Genomic DNA, 13,704 nt, shown 5'->3' on the forward strand with positions numbered 1-13,704 from the left:
GAAACAAGAAAAGAGAAAAATGCTCTAACACCACAGAGGAAGCTTCTCTCAATTCCGGGATGGAAAAAAAAAGTATTGCCCTAGGGAACTGACCAGAAGCACATCTTTTATGTTCGTCTCAGCACTATTTATAATGAAGAAGACTTAGAAATAATATAAAAGACCGGGATTAGGCTTCCCTCATGTGAGAGAACACTACTACACTATAGAATGGGTTGTAGACAAAGACATTTCACTCAGTATTATAAAAAACAGTAAGAACCAGATAACAAAATGAGAGATGCACCATGATGGAAACTGGATAAAACACACACAGATATTCATCTGCCCACACATAATATAAAGATGGCAAAGCTATGCATCAAAAGTGTTATTTGTGTTTAGGTCTAGGCTGGTATGAGTTTATGGATTATTTTAATACTCTTGTCGGTACTTTATCTACTTCTCACATTTTCTAACATTAACATGTATTGTCCTTATAATTACAAAACAAAAGCAATACACTGTATTTAAAAAAGAAGAAGAAAATGAAGAGAAGAACTTCTATTTTTGGTAATAAGGCTGACTAGATACCCTAAACACCCCCTTTGCTAAAAACATGAAATTCTGGGCTAAAATAGAAATAAACAAATAAAACCCCTTCTCTTAAAACATATTGCCAAGCTGGTAGAGATAGGGAGGAGCCTAAAACAAAATCGAAGAGGAAATGCAAGGAGGCAATTCATCATTCAACTGTCTTTCACCCTGAGGGATATTCCAAACTCTGGTGAGACATCTCCAGTTTTCACAGCCACGTAGCGTGTAGGCAGTAGTGTGAAGTTGCCCACCACCAGCCCCGAGAGGTGGCTGTACATACTGTTTCCCAACTGCATGTTCAATGGCATCACGTCGGTACTCAAAATTGGCCATGCGAGTGTTGTAACATGGAACTTGATAACTTCAGAATTTCTTTTTCTGGAGAGCCAGTCCTTAAGCATTTACCAACATATTAATAAGCAAAAAGTTTGGGGTCTATAGAAGATAGTCTAATTATAGACACCACATAAAGCCGGGGTGCCAAAGAACTACATACTGAGAATAAGAGGTCAGTAGAAAAAAGCCTTCTTCACCGAAGGAATCATCAAGTTAACAATGGGGTGGGGTGGGCGTGGCAAAATATCTTCCCTGAAATTTAACCACAAGCCTACCCTTATGGAATTTTTAGGACCTGAAACTCATACTACCTCTCTGGCCCACAAAACTCAAAGTCAAAATTAAAAAGTGGTTCCAGTTGATAATATCCCCATGCTTCTGAGTGATTCAAATATAGATCCTTTCTGTGGAAACACACTTATCACTCAGTCTCTAAAATTAGCACAAGTAAAAAGTATTAGCTCACATTATAAAAAGAAAGTAACACCCCCCAGACCTGCTAAAGTTTTATATATTTAAGTTAGGCATAAAACAGAAAGCAAGTTAGATATATTTTAAAAAATAAAAGAACTGTAAATATGAGAACAGTATGACAGTCTATTAAAGTAGGAGAAAGAAACAGACTTGAAAAAAATGAATGGAACTTTTAGAAATAGGAAATTAAATAAGGGAAACCAAAAACTCAGTAAGTTAAACAGAATATTAGACACAGATTAAGAGAGAATTAGGAAAATCAGAAGGCAGACCTAAAGAAAGTATCCAGACTGCTGCAAAAAGAGTCAAAGAAGTAGCAAATAAGTGAAGGAGGTTAGAGATATGATGGAATGACTGGGGGGACACATATGTGGTGAATCCCTAAGTAAAGGCATTGAAATGATACATTTAAAAACAGAACATTAGCTACCTGTGGGGAGGAGTGAAGAACTGGATCATGCAGGCATATAGGGTTTTAAATAGAGCGGTAACTTCTGTGCAGGTTGGCTATGGGTGCACAGGTGTTCCTCTTTATTGTTGTTCTGTATGCTTTTAAAATATTATAAATACTTGTTTTACGTTGTCCATATTTGATAAAAAACCATTTTTAAAGCAGCTCTAAAGGAATGCTCCACGATATGTTCACTGTAGTTGCATTTGAGTTGTGGGACTATGAGCATTTTTATTTTCCCATCTTTTCAGATACTTTAAACATTTCTTTCATAAAACTGTATTAAATTTTCAATAAAATATAATGATAAACACACTCAAAAAAGGAAAATATATGTTTTCCCAACATGATAAATATCTTTGCATAAAACAGCAAGTGCAGATTATCTTATTATCTGGGATTTTGTCTCTTATTTACAAACGGACACGTTTTTAAAGTCCTGCATCCCGAAGTAGAAAGGCTGCTCTAGGTTGTTTTTTCTCTGGTGAGGATAAACATGGTGTCAAGCTTCCAGTGAATTAAGGAAGCTTTTTAATTACTCTTTGGAACTTACGAGGGTTCTACACTGAATTACTTCTATTTCTTAACTATATTTAATAACAAATTAATTAGAGATTGGGCCTGGTAAAATTACAATAAGACTGCTGAGATTTAAAGATGTTCCAAACAGAGTCTGTGGCAAAGATAAGATTGATTTAATTTTTGACTTAATGTGTGTATACAGAGGGTCAGAATAAGGCCCACTGGTAAGAGAAGTAGTGATACTAGTGGATATTTAGAGAATTTATTGGGGCTTCAACATATTTTTAATAACTAGTTGAATAATAACATCCAAAAGAGGAAAGAAAAATACTCATTTAAAGTCCTGTATTTGACTTACTATAAAGTTATAGTTCGTAAAATCATTTAAGGGAAAAAGAGAGATAACATTTAAAAAAAATCTTATTGGCAGTTGCTTCAGTTTCTCATATATAAAAAAAATAAGCTATCATGTACTATGCTTAAGGGTGAAAACTGTTTCCTCTTTTAAAAGTATAGCATAGCTTGGAATTTTTAACTGTCTTTAATCGTCCTAAGTATTCTTTTGGTTTCCAGCCATATTTATTGAGGTATAATCATATACAGTAAAATACACAGATATTAAACATAAAGTTCAATCAAATTTAACAAATGCATACACCTGTGTAACCCAAACACCTACATAAAGAACTTAATAAAGGTGGGGGTTAAATCTCTCCACTTTCCTGCCCTTTCCCCCATCTGTCCAGTAATGACTCAGGGAAGGCCTGTGGAAAAGATCTGATGAGGGAGAAAAAATGGTGGATGGGGATCTTAGGGTTTCTGACTCATCACACCAGCCTTTAAAATGTGTTAAAAGCTCAGCCATTTTCTTCCTACCCTCTCTGGTGGCAGCTTCCTCCTCCTCCAGCTCTTCCACCCAGGGTACAGCATCTATCTGCAGATCTCCTCTCACTTTCCAAACTGCAGTTCATCAGGTTTCTTTGCATCCTCACTCTTCTGCGCCCTGAGGTGGGGGTGGGGGGAGGGGCTACGAATTTGTAAGTTATCCAGATTCTTCTTCCACCTTAACAGGTAGAAGCAGTGCTTTCTTGTGACTTTCTCTATCTTGCACCCAGGCTGGCCCCAGAAGAGCCAGAATAAGTACTGAAATGACGTAAGACTTTCTTAAATCTTACACAGTGTTTTCTTCAGATAAGTGGGTTACTACTCTTGTTTCCTGGGAGGACTCATTACATTAACTCGGCTTTGATCTCAGGGCTCCTCAAATCTTCTTGATGAAATTACTTTCAATATAACAGAAGTTTCGTGTACTATTGGAGAGATTTCACCTAATGTAAGTGAACATTACCCTGTGCAAATCCCTCAAGTGTGACTCTTCTCCCTCCCAGTGCCTCTCCACCGTCCTACCCTGTCACTGAGGCACCCTCCTCTAATCTTGCTTGTTCTCCAGCTCACTGTGCACACTGCTGGGAGACACTGCCTGGCACACAGAACGATAACTAGCTGTGAAGCCCTTCAGTGGTTCCCACCAGCACAGTCTACAACGCTCTTTGCGATCTGGCTCTGCATTACATATACAACCTTTCTATTCTAGATCAGAAAATGTTAATCTTATTTTTATCCAACGACTCCCTGTTTGGAAATCATTCTGTTTAATGGCAGAAAAGTGAAGTCATGGTTTTCTTGCTCCTCATTTTCTCCCCTAGATTGAGATTCTCATTCCGGATTGTCACGGGTGCATCTTGGAACATTTATCACCACTCCTCTATAGAGGCAAATCCTGCAATGTCTGAGTTCTCGTCTAGCGTCAAGTGGGCCGCACACTGCATCTGCTGCTGTGCCTTTTCCTCCCCGCCATGAGGCCCCAAACCACAAATCCACAAGTTTTCAGTGTTCTATTCACAGAAAAATCTTTTGGTTACTTTTCCCTCTTACTTGAGTTGGAAGGAATCTATTTGACTTTCTAAGATTCCTTTGTTCACTGTTTAGACATGTCTAATGCACTTTCCAAGTGCTATGGTGACACAAAAATTTCTGCAGGGCTTGTCACTTTCCCAGAAAACCCTACAGAGCAGCAAGGCACAGGGTTCCTTACTTCAGAATTTCTCATTTATATGGGGCTCTCCATTCTCCCTTGAAGTTCAGAGAATCTTTATGTTAGATGGCATGATAAAAAGCAGTTCCTTTTCATCACATATTCTTCTAAATTATCTCTGGCTTACTCTTGAATTATATCTTTTGAAACCCAAAAGTCAAGACTTGACATCTTTGTTCTGTTTCTACTGGGGCAACTCCCACTGCGGACAAGCAGTTTCCTGTCTAGTGACCTAAACACAGAAAAGGTGCATAGGGTAATAGAAAGTGATGGGAGGGAGAGAGGAAAAATACCAGTTAATATTTCAAAATATCTGCCACACGAGTTTGTTTTTATTCTTTTCAAATTTAAAGTTTTGGGACCCACAGGAATAGCAAGAATAGAGGTAATAGCATTCTCTGAGAAACATCTGTCTGCTAGGAGTTATTTAAAGATGACGCTATTGAACCTCTATCAGTATACTCATCTGGGTAGGTTTTCTCACTGACGCTACATTCACCAGTGTCCCCAATCCCACACCTCTGATCAGTAATACACATCAGAGGGACAGGGGCCAACAGACAGGGGTGCAGCCCTACGATGGTACAGTCAACAGAACTAAATAATGATGTAGGATTCTCCTAAAAACCCAGATTACAAACTACCAGTTTCTTAGTGTTCAGGACATTATACAAATTATTGACCATCTTACTACATTGCAATATTACGCATGCCAACTTTTTCTGGGCTTTCTTCTTTATGTTTCATTTGAAATCATTGGGTTGGTAGGGATCAAGACATACCCTTCAGATATGCCCTCAAAGGAGAGGTCTTTCTTTCAAAGGATTAAAGGAAAGGACAACCACAACCCTCCATAGTAAACTTGTTCAACATTTTTCTGACAGGAAATGGCTTCCCTTAAAAAAACAAAACAGTACAACTGCTAAAGAAAAGTTTTGACTATTATGTTCTAAACAGATAGAAAGCAGTTATCAACATGGTTTGTGGGGAAAACCTTATCATATGTGATGGTCATTCCAGGAGCTTTCAGAGAGGCTGGTGTCGTACAAGAAGCAAAACACCTCAACAACGGCCATTTAAAATGTGTTAACATTTGTGAAGTTAAATATTGCAATTTATGTTGTAAAACTGACTACTTAGGAAAAAGACTAGAAGATAAGAAGAAATCTCCATCTCTCCATCATTATTAAAAGCATTTTTTAAGTGTGGTATAGCACATGGGGTTATGTTCCTTTGCTGAACATTCAGGGATCATTATTATGTCTGTCACTTGTTTATAGCAAACTACTCCAAAACCAATGGCTTGAAAGAGCAACACCCATTAGTTCTTCAAGTTCTGAGGGTTGGCGTGGTGGTTCTCTTGTCTGTGCCAGACAGGTCAGGGCTCATTCATGTCTGGTACTTGGCAGGTTGATGCCCTTGGAGGGGGGCAGGGAGACTCACTTATACATATGGTATTATATGTATGGAAATGGCCATGGCCTCATTATATATTTTTTAAGATTTTATTTATTTTTAGAGAGAGGAGAGGGAGGAAGAGGGAGAGAAACACTGATGTGAGAGAGAAACATCAACTGGTTGCCTCTTGCATGCCCCCAACCGGGGACCTGGCCACAACCTAGGCATGTGCCCTGACCAGGGATTGAACCAGTGACCTTTCAGTTTGCAGGCTAATGCTCAATCCACTGAGCCACACCAGCCAGGGCTACCGTGGTCTCTTATTATCTAGCAAACTAGCCTGGGCTCATGAGCTTGAAGGAAGAAGGATTTTCAGCATCAGGACAGGCCAAGCCCCAGTGAACAAGACCTATTCAAGCATCCCTGTGTATTATGTTTGCTAATGACCCACTGGCCAAAGCAACTCATATGCCCAGAGTCAAACCTTTCGCAAGGATATTAAAAATATATTCCTACTGTAAAAGGGCTGAAATTCTAACTAGGGGTCAGATAAAAACTCAGACTCACTGTTGGGTATCTCATTTGGTCCCAGTGGTGTAGTAACAGAGCATACGTCTTAATGGTAAGGGGCATGCAGTGAGAGAGGAGAGAAATTCATGGCCCCAACGCTGTCTCCTACATCATGCATCTTTGCTTATAGCAAAGAGGCAATGATCACAGCTGTATTTGAGGGGGGAAGAAGGTCAAAAGCACAGTGTACTATAGGAGATTTTAGACATATCTTTTTTTCTTTTAACTTGCTTTTTCTACTGAACAGAAAGTGAACAAGTCCTAAGGATTTACAATTTAACACAAGAGCACAGGTCTGGAAACTGAACAATATGAGCACTCCAGGAGTCCCATATATCCCTCCTCCCAACAACACCCGCCCTCTTCCCAAATGTAACCACTGTTCTGACTATATCAGTTTTGCCTGTTTTCCTACTTAATGTAGTTGGGCTCATTTAGTGTGTGTTCCTTTGGGTCCGACTTCTCTTGTTGAACATATGCGCATTAGATTTATTTATGTTGTTGCATACAGCTGTGGTTTTGTGGTTTATTTTCTGTAAAGTATTTTATTGCATGAATAAAACACAAACTTATTTATCCATTCTACTACTGATGCACATCTGGGTTGTTTCCAATTTTGGCTATTAAGAATAATGCTACTTTGAAAATTCTTGTACATGTCTTTTGGTGTATGTCTGTACACATTTCTGTTGAGAAGAAAGAAGATTGAAAATGTTTGCAGTGTTCTTACTGTTCAGGTACCTAGGTACCCAACATTTTTTTTTTTTGTCCAGCTTTACTGAGGTATAATTGACAAATAAAATTGTAAGATACTTAAAGTATACGAAGTGATGATTTGATATATGTAGGTATACATTGTGATACATAGCTACGTCTATCACCTCATGTATTTACCCTTTTTCAGAGAGAACACTGAAGTTCTTTTCTCAAAGATATTCAACATTTTTATTTTATTATTTTATTTTTAACTTTATTTTTATCGTTGCCACTATTATAGATATCCCCATTCCCCCCCACCCAGCCCTGCCCTGCTTCCCTCTGGCCATCACCACAGTTGTCTGTGTCTACGGGTTATGCATATATGTATATATATGTATTTTTTTTTGGCTAATCCCTTCACCTTCTTTCATCCAGCGCCCCCTCCTTCCCTTAGCAAATTTCAATTATACAGCCTTATTGACTATCGTCACCATGTTATACATTAGACCCTCAGACTCCATTCATCGTGTCGCTGGAAGTTTGCCCTCTTTCACCAAGCTCCCCCTGTTCAACACGCAGTGCACCGCTCTCCTCCTGGGCACCCAGCAGTGGAATTGCTGGCTCACAGGCAACATGTATATTCAACTTCGGCTGATACTGTCAAACAATTTTCTAAACTGGTTTCACTCATTTATACTCCCACCACTTTTATGCATTTTTTCCTTTAACACAGTTATAAATATATTTTATCTTCATTTTGGTGTCCTAGGTTTTAAGCTAATGCATTCTTGCCTTCTACTTTTTCTTACTCTACTATAAAATACTTACATTTAGACTCCAACTGAGTTAATAGTATGATCCTGCATTTAAACTTTCACAAAACCCCAAGAATCTCAAAGTATATCCAATCGTTCTGCTTAGCAATAAACTAAAATTATCTATTGCCCCATTCATTCACCAAATGCTTATGGAGCACCTACAAGAGACTTCAGATTTGAACCTGGGGATGCAAAGGAATGTAAACTAAGGAACGTGAAATTGAACTTCTAACCTCCAAGAAGCACCTACAGTAGTAAGTGGCCCATCAGTAACCGTCTGCTCCTCTCTGGTACCTCCCACCTCTCCACTTGCTTTCCCAATACTTGCCTCCAGCCTCGGCTAGCAATGCAGCATGTCTCATTCATGGCATATGCAATTTTCCCGCCTGTACTTGCCCTCTTTGGATAAATATCCATACAAGTTTTATTTTCTCCTTTTTCTGGACCAAAATAGTATTAATGACACAAACAAAATTGTTCTAAAAACTTAAGGAATTGTGACAATATATACTTTTCATATTTTTCCCTATATTTCAAGGAACAGTCTTTGCGTGTATTTGTAGATAAGGGGATTTTCAGACTACATTTATTTTGTGTAAGATGATTAAAAATGTTTAGTGTTCTTACTGTTCAGTATTTCGTATTGCAAATGATCAGAATACATTAGTTGTTAAGGCCATGTGCTCAAGTATTTTGTGTTTTTTTATTTTTCCCTTTCACAATTTATTTTTATTTAATTTTTAAATTGAATGTATTTTTTCCATTACCAAGTATTTTGTGGTTATAAGGAAGTATTCCTGCTTCCAAAATGGGTTCAGTTAGTCATTTTCTCTGGTGGGATGAAACCAATTTTTGTTTGTGAATTCTTGCATCTGCGCATTACAATACATTACATTACAAACCCTGAGAAAGTGCCTTAGGAAAAAAGAGGTTCTCCTTTATTTTTTTTAAGTGGAGTATTAATAATAAAATTAACTTCACTTAAAATTAACCTCTAATTTAAAAGGAGCTAAGAGCCACTGACGGTCCTTTGTTGTCATTTTTTCACAGTCCATCTTTATTGGGTCCATATTTATTTCCCTCTATCATCAACAGCTACAAGAAAAAGTACATAAATGAAGCTCTAGTAAGATGGGAATAGCTGTCCTGAACAGCCAGTGATTCCAACCACCTGCCCATCAACAGGAATCGTCCTGAACTGGCATGGACCTTTCTGGTCTAAGTGATAGAAATCCAAATCAAAGTGGCTTAAGTAGAAAAGTGTCATTAAACTGCGAAGTCTAGCTTCAGTGAATTCAATTCAGAAACTCAGACAAAATTTTTAGGACCCACCCTCCTTCTCCAACTGGGCTCAGTTTCCTTTTGGGTGGCTCTGATCCTCTCTGCTGCAGATTAGCTTTTTCCACAATAGATGCTTCAGCTTCAATGAACACACTTGTTGGTCTGTGTGCCCTTAGACATGGCCCTGTGCTTCATGCTCTAGATTGAAAAACTACTGGGGAAGGACTCTGAGTGGCCCAGATTAGGTCACATGCATGCTCCCGAACCAATTTCCTTGCCCAGGGGGATCAGGTACTATGTATGGCCAGGCCAGGGAGTTCTTTACTTGGCAGGTTCATCAGAATGATCTGACCAGAGAAAAAAAATAATCCTCTGACAAAAACAGCAAATGTTCAGTACAGCCCTCACAGGGTGTTCACATGTATTGGTCATAAAAATAGTGTTAGGGAAGGGAGGATATCTGGCTAAGCAAAACAAGGTACCTATAAAGCATGGGACTCACATGGACTCCCAGTTCATAACAGAGATACATGTTCCACGATTCTGTCTGGGATGGAAGTGAACTCACAGCAGATACAATCCCATTTGCCCAATCTTTTAGGTCTCGTAATGCATGAAGTTACTCATTAAATGGCTAGTTTATTTACTTTAATAATCACTGTCTCTGAAGTGTTCAATCAAAAGTTAAGGTGTTTGGATATTGAATAATCTAATTATCTAATATAGGATTCAAAACAGTACAATAGTCTCAGCTGGTTGTTTTCCATTTCTAAAATGAGTTGGTTATAATAAACAGCTACAGTGAGAAACCAGAACCTGTATGGGATAGTTGTATTATTACATATTATTAAATAGACTTAACAGTATATATTATATTAAAACCTACCTCTTAAAATGTTAACCAGCATGTCTCCCCTGGGATATCCGAGCATTCTGTCAAACAAAAAGCATTAGGATGTTGCTGTCCACCACTCTATTAAATGATGGGTTCCTCAGTAAAAAAAAAAAAAAAGCCTCGCACAAACAAGAGGACAGAATAAATCACTGCTTCACATGAGTGGACACGGTGACGTTCCCAGAACAAGCATATCACTGCGGTGCACTAAAGAGCATTTTCTAAGTGCTAGGCCTTTGGCAGTGGTAATCAACGAGGAACACCAAGGGCGTATTTGGCAATGTATGGAGACAATGTTTGAGCATCAGGACTGAAAGGCTGGTGCTACTGGCATCTGGCAGGTAAGGTCAGGGATGCTGCTAAACATCCTTCAATGTGGGTGAGAGTCCCTCACAATGAAGAATTAACCAAACCAAAAAGTCAACAGTGCTGAAATTAACACACCCTGGTCTATTGCAAGGTGCGGGCAGAAGGGCAATGCTTTAGACACAACTCTTGCCCCTGATAAATGTATCGTCTACTTGGGGGAGGGTAAGATAAAAAAATTAAAGTGAGCTCACTGTACAATTTGTAAGTGCTAATAACAAGGCCTTTACCCTGTGTGCCTTGCATGGCATCGCGTGCTATAGAAGGAAAAGCCACTGCTGGGTCCTCCATCAGAGCACCCTTCGTGTTAGCAGCCAGAGAGATGTGAAAGATCTGCAGGATTGGGACAAGCAACCAGGAAAGGATATTTTATGTAGAGGGTTAGAGGGAGGCAGAAATCCAGAGATGAGAGAGAGCAGTTAAATAACCAGCCTGGCTCTAGCAGGATTCGTGTGGTGAAAAACTCAAGAAAAAATGCTTTCACCTGTCATGTGAAATAACATGTGGCCAAGGGAGTCCTGCTTTGCCACGTTTTAGCTAGGCAGGTGCCGGCGTGAGAGCTGTAAAACTGGGAGTTCTCTTACGTTACAGCTGTTGCTATAAAAACTAGGTACTCTAAAATGCCTGCTACACAGTAGTATTCAAAGGATGGCAGCTCCTAGAACAAATATTCAGAGAGACAGGTTGACGTTGAACTTTAAAAACCAGGCTGTGGATGTACATTTCTCCTGCAGGCTAGAGGAGTCACTGGACCTCCGTGCGTAAGGGAGTGACAGGAGGAAAGTAAACCTTCAGGTTACCCTGAGTCTGGGTGGAAACTACACGGGCGGCCACTGCACAATTCTTTTGGCTGATCTGAATAGCTAACGTACTTAAAACTTAAAGTACTGTTAAGTTTTTTTTTTCTTTCTTTCTTAACTTTCTGTTCTCCCACAAGAATTTAGGCTCCATGAAAAACAAGTCCTCTGTGTGATCACTGTTATATCCTCAGAACAGTACCCGGCACACAGTAGATGATCAATAAGTAAATTTCAAAGTCCAGCCACAAAAGAAAAAGGGCCAGAACCACACAGTGACAGTTTGGGTGGGAAGATGGAAACATATACCCAAGATTCCCAAAGGCAATATTGAGAGAATTTGGTGATTTGGGGATAGACAAACAGCTTTGAAAACTCAAAAGTGATGGGAAATTGGGGGACTTGGTTCTAGTTGATTTGGAAAACATGCTGATATGAGCGAAAATAAATTGTATTTTGAATACATTAAGTGAAGAACTAAAACCTGACAGAAATTTTACAGTTTAGCTACAGGAGATTGCTGAGGTTAGCAAAGCAAGGAAGTTTTCTCTAGAAATATGAAGGGTCTTATCCTTCCAGTATAATAAAGAGCAGCAGTGAAAAAATGGTTTTCTTTGTATAACAAATAGTGTCACTTCAAAATTAAGTAACAGTTTTGGATGGTCTAGAAAAACAAGCTAGTTATCCAAAAGCTTATTTACCTGTAGATATCATTTTTTAGACTGTATAATTTTGGGCTGCTTTACATTAAAAAAAAATCATTGTCTACATTTAAAAATCAGAATGTATATAACAATTCTGATTCTTTAATTTTCTTGAAAACCAGACAGATTTATCAGGCTTCAGCCTTCTTTTCTACAGGCACAACCGGATGGAGCTGAGCAACGGTTACTGCCTTCAGCTGACTCTAACGCACTACCCAATTCCAGGGGCCTCATCTGTGCCAGCCGCCTGGCCCCTCCGGTGTTTGAGCTTGCATTTCCTGGTCTTGCGACCTTGTGTCTGCTTCAATGACAGTAACAACAAAAACAGTACCAGTAATAATAGCACACTGAGCACTTAGTTCCAGGCCCTGTTCTAAGCAAGCCACAGAGATCATTCACTATTTGGGGGAGTTACTATTAATATACCATTTTACAGATAAGAAAACAGACACGGAATTTCAAGGACCTGCCCAAAACTTAACAGGCAGCAAGTGGGATAGGTGAGATAAAAACCCAGTCAAATGAAAATGTGCAGTCAACCCCAAGATATTCAAATCAAACGGTCATAAATTATTGTGTATGAATCTGAGTCTATTTCTAAAAGCAAGCACCTCCACTCCAGCCACAGACTGGGCTTTTCTGCAGGGTACCTATGTACAGACGTGCACACCCCTATGGGACTTTGCGCAGCTATCTTCTTTCTTCCACCTTGCGTTCTTCTGGCCTACGCTGAGTTCCATCTCTCTTCAGAAGGCATAGCCTTTGCATGGTGGGGAGGGTGTGTGGTCGTGGTAGAGACCAGTCCTCACTTTTATCTGCAGGAAACATAAAATGCATAGATATGACTAACTTCAAGAAATATATGTTCTAACTTGAGATATGCAATGCACTCAAAGGTTTTGAAGGATTTAAAAAGAAACGTGTGGGTGGGTATAAATGGAAGTTGTTGAGCATACCCAAGGCTGAGGGGACACGAGAGAGCAGAATAAGAAGACATGAAACCCCCCGCGGAGTGTTCTGGGTAGGGTTTGGAAGCATGTATGTGAAGATGTGTACGTTAAGTAAACGGAGCTTTCCTCGAGGTCGCCCTGGGCACTCTGGGCGCTCTCCTAAATTATCAGTGGGTGCAAAGTGTGCTTGACTGAAGAAACATGCAGTGGAATGAACCTGGAACAGAATGAGAGAATCTGAAAGATCAGAAAGAGTATGGGCCTACCTTAAAAAGAGTGAGAATTGGTGGGGGGGAAGCACTGGGCCCTAAACATGTTGATGCTGGAAGGCATAAAGTATGAGGCAGGCATGAATTAGGAAAACAACACATCAGTTGAGTCATGATGAAAATGGCATAAACAAAATACTGAAGTCAAGAATCAAAACTTCACTCATAGCTATCGTAGATGACCAAAACGTTTTTGTCCCTTTCTGACAGTATACTTGGGAAATGTGAAAGCATGGAAATCATGGGTGTAAGAAGCGGTTTCCTTGAGCTAAAGGACTATACTCGTATACACCTGGGGAGGCAAGTGACGAAGGATTACTCTTTGTCACAGTGATTCCAGAAAAATCCATTCATTCTCTGACCTATCTTAATGCCTCCCCCCCTTTTTTTTACAAAGCTCTGTTTCCGATGGGATGAAACAAAGCAACCCTAATGAGTTGGTCAATGAGCTTGAATTTTCTTCTAAGTCTTTGTTGCATACTGGGAAAAAAATAAAACTAATG

This window comes from Desmodus rotundus, chromosome 2, assembly GCF_022682495.2.
Source record: "Desmodus rotundus isolate HL8 chromosome 2, HLdesRot8A.1, whole genome shotgun sequence".
In the NCBI taxonomy this organism is placed as follows: Eukaryota; Metazoa; Chordata; class Mammalia; order Chiroptera; family Phyllostomidae; genus Desmodus; species Desmodus rotundus.